Below are 4,240 nucleotides of genomic sequence, written 5' to 3'. Positions count from 1 at the left end.
GACAGTACCCCAGGAATACTACTTCACAAAGGTGTCCATAGGACATAATTTGAAAACTTATTTGTAGGAGAACCAACTTATGCCATTCACTTACTTGGCCTCAGCTAGGTCAGTTCACTTTTCTTTCCTCCATGTCATTGCCACATGCCAGCCCCTGAGATTCAGGATGAATGACCAGTCTAGAATTCCATACATGATCACACAGCTTAAGGTGGAGCAGTCATGCCCACAGACACTTAGGCCTGTGCAGTCAGTTCCACCCCACCATCATGCACAGAGCAAAATCCTGCTTGTCCTTCTTTAACAACTCCCGTTTCCCTCCTGAGTAAAACACTTGTGAGCCAGAAAAATCCTTTGTGTTCTGACTCCAAACTAGTCTTGCCCCTCACTTCTGAAACAAGCCTTCTTCCTCTCTCAAAAACCAAGGCTAGTGAGACAAACTATTCCTTTTCTCTCATCACCGAGCCTGAGCCCTCTGCTTCCTCTGGCACACTTTTCATGGGGATATTTTAACTAAACCAAGAACCTTGCAACCAGAGAGAGAGAGCTCTAGGCTCTCTGACATACCACTTCCCATTCATGAACATGAACCAGATGACTGGGATCCAGGATCACAGTGTGCGAATTCTCTAACTGCTTGTAGTAAAGCTGTCGAAGGGGAGCTAGAAATGTATCCCAGGGAATGAACACGCAGCTGTCTACTATTACCACTCTGTCTTTGCAGTGTGGACTTACTGTAACTAATGATCCTCTTGGAAACTAGCTTGAGGACTGGAGAGTGCAGTATGATGCTGGCTGTTTTCTGAATATCTAGTTGTCACAAAGGTAGCTCCTGAACATGCTGATGTGAAACACTACACAGGATTCCATTACTTCAAACACTCTTACGTATGAAAGGTGACACTCAACCTTATGATCCGGCTTCTCAGATACAGTTATTTAATCTGTATTAAAAGTCTGTCATTATGTGTCAATAACAGAGTGAGGGTTGTGTTATCTATCTCTTTATGTTCTCTGCTACTTTTGAAGTGAGCAGAGTCAACTTTGTTGTGTTAGCCACACTTCAATTAAAGGCTATTTTTGATCAGTATCCAGGTTTGACACATCCTTTCAAGGAGGATCAGTGAAAGACCCTAAAAATTGTCAAGGTGAAGACTTCTATAGGCACCTGCAGCAAGTGAGGTTGGATGCAGCTGCTATGGAACTGCAATTTGGACAACAAACTCACCTTCCCCGCTGGTGTCACATTCAATTATCACCTAAATTCCTTTCACACTCACAGCTTCTTATCACCAACTAGTAGTTAGCTTTACTTATCATCACATTAAACAGTAAAAAGAGAGCATGCTTGTCAGCACTGCAATTAATAGCCTTTAACTAGGGTGTAACAAAAAGACTAGAGAAGTTCTTGAAAGAAAACGCTGTTTAATGTAAGATTACACAAGGTCAAAATACAATTAGAACAAATAGCATGCTGAATAGCTTAAACACTGCCCCACAAGACCCAGCACTTTTAAAACCATGACACTTCATTCTCAAAACCACCATAGGTGAGAAAAGTCACCGTCTACTTGTTCCTCCCCTTCTCTCTAACTTTACAGAGCACTTGAAGTTTAGTCTGTATAAAGTATAAAATTCATGCATTGCAGAAGATACCCTATCCTATGGAAGCCGAAGAGATAGATGGAACCATGTCTTCCTCAGAATCTTCACCACTACCTTGCCATTCTATTAATCATTTCATCAGAATACTCACGAGATACTGCTGTTATGGTTCCCCAAACAGAAGGAATGCACACCGTACTGGTTTGGAGGAAGTCCAGCAAACATAAGAGCACGACTGAAAACAGTTAGGAACTCCCTCTTTGTCACAGCCATATTATTGGAGTGTACAAAGAGAGGGCCATCTCCTTGTGGCCGTGCTGCCACGTAGATACGGAGAGCTTCAACAGGACATACCCACATCTCTTTAGATAATCTCAGTTGGATCCAATACCTCTGTTGGCCCATATGAACTGTATGCATACAAAGGTTTGCACTCCCTTCAGTCAGCAGGAGGTCCCTCAAGTACAGGAGCTCTGGCTGTAGTATATTTTGGTGATTTGCCACCATCTCTTCCATATGGAGTGAACCAAAGAAAGCTACAGTAAACATGGCACGGAACAATAGGCACTCATAAGGAGAGGTACACACAGACTCCAGAGTCCCCAGAAGAGATCTCAGCACTTCAATAGTTACAGGAGAGTATCCACCATTTGAAGGGCGAGTTCTATGTTTTAGCCTTGATATCATGGAACAGATAAGAGGGTCTTGAAGAGGATCAGGATGATCTACCATTCTGGAGATGAAGGACAGTCCTTCCATATACATTATTATTTTTGTGGGAGGCAGATGCTGGGACTCCATGGCAATCAGAAACTGTCTCATTTGATTGACTGGAATTGGCCAGACTGCAGGCAGCGCCATGCCTTCTCTAAATGCAAGAAAGTTTTTCAGGCCTTCATGGTAGACTTGCCACAAGTGTCTCTCTCGCGAGTCCTCCAGTAACAGCAGAGCCTCCAGGGGCCAAGGGCCCAATGGATGCTTCTCAGGAACCTGGTTGAGCTCATCTGCTGAAAGAAACATACATTAGCAATGGCAAAAAAGGTGGTCTCACAGACAGTAAAGCAGATAGAAGTTCCCTCCCTTTCAACATGCTTAAGCTTTTTCTTGAACTTCTCTGAAAAAAACTGTCCCATGCATTCTTATGACTCTCATCTGCACAGCCTCCAATAGTCAGAGCCCAGAAGAGACATCAGATTTTCAAAAATCATAAACCCCCAGCTATTTATCTCTTTAAAGCAACATCTCAAGTCTAGTGACAGATCCAATATCCTACTGCAAGGTTTCTGTGACCTCAGACCTCCATCAGTAGGCACACGGAGCTGGGACCAGCAAAGCTGCCACAAACTAATAATAGATTCACCAGTGCACAGAGGTCTCAGAAGTCTCCCAGCGCTGGGGCCAGACCCCAAGGAAAAGCGTTCCAAGCCTGCTCCCACCTCCCCCACCACGTAGCCGGCCGATCTCCCCCAGGCCACACTCACCGTCTGCTTCGCCGTTGCCACCCTCCCCTCCGGCGGTACTCCGAAAATTGGCGGTGCCGTCCGGGCCGCCCGGCAGCCACCCCATGCTGGGCTCCCGCCGCAGCTCTGCCAGCATCGCCCAGAAGGGTGACAGGGCAGCAGGCATCTCAGCCCCACTGCTCTGCATCTCTGACAAAACGGCCGCCACGCAGACAAAAGCGCGAAGCAGCGACTCCTCAGTGGTGCCGCCGTGCTTCTCTTTTATAACCTGACCCCTCAATCCCACTGGTGTGGCCCCTCTGCGCCCCGCCCCGAACCTGTGGGTCAGTGCGGGGGTCCCCCTTCCTACCTCCTCCCATGGGCCTGAGTGGGAGTCGCCTGCGAGGGACTTCACTGCCTGGGATCTGCTTAAGCGGCCCATTAGCGCCTTCAGTGTGCTGCAGCTAGGTGCTAAAGAAGGAGCGGAGGGCTTGCCTGCCTGTGATTTCATGTCCTTGGCCCTGGTTCTGTTCTCCCCTGCCTCAAACTTGTGCCAGCATTTTGTTACTAAAATGAGAGAGCCGGCAGCAGGGAGAGGGACAAACGCGATACCGGCCTCGATGACGGCCAAGAGCATGGTTAAATCTTGAGGGAGAGGAGACACCCAAGGAAGGCGATTGACCGGGTCCCCGCACAGCTTTCTTCAAAGGGAGACTGAGGGGCTGGCAAGCAGGGGCAGCTGGTGTCCCGTATGGTCAGGAGCCCTTGGGATACCGGGCTACCTTCTCCCCAGAGCAAGTGGGCTCTGTAAAGGCACCCCAAAGGAAATTATCAAGTCAAAAGCTCAAGTTGTTGGCTGTGGAGCCTGCTTGCTTTGCTATTTTCTTGGGATTTTGCAGGGATAGTTACTGTGGAAGGGCAGTTGCCTCGTTAAACTGTGCAAGCCATCTCAGTGCATTGCCTGTGACGAACAGTGAAGAGAACTGATAAGTAAATCAGAACGGAGCCGGCTGCCCCAGCTAATCTCTACAAAAACCTTTCTGGAAGCCACGTCTTGGGAGCCCGGGAGATCAACTAGTAGGTAGCACAAATACTTTTCTTTCTCACTTTCTCACTAAATCCAATCACATTCAAGGCACTGGCAGAACATATTGTAATAGACAGCTGTAAGTTTCACGCCTTCCAGTTCGCAGGTC

The sequence above is a fragment of the Pithys albifrons genome, chromosome 5 (assembly GCF_047495875.1).
Source record: "Pithys albifrons albifrons isolate INPA30051 chromosome 5, PitAlb_v1, whole genome shotgun sequence".
NCBI lineage: Eukaryota > Metazoa > Chordata > Aves > Passeriformes > Thamnophilidae > Pithys > Pithys albifrons.
The sequence above is the reverse complement of the archived record's forward strand: the minus strand, read 5'-3'. Positions refer to the sequence as shown.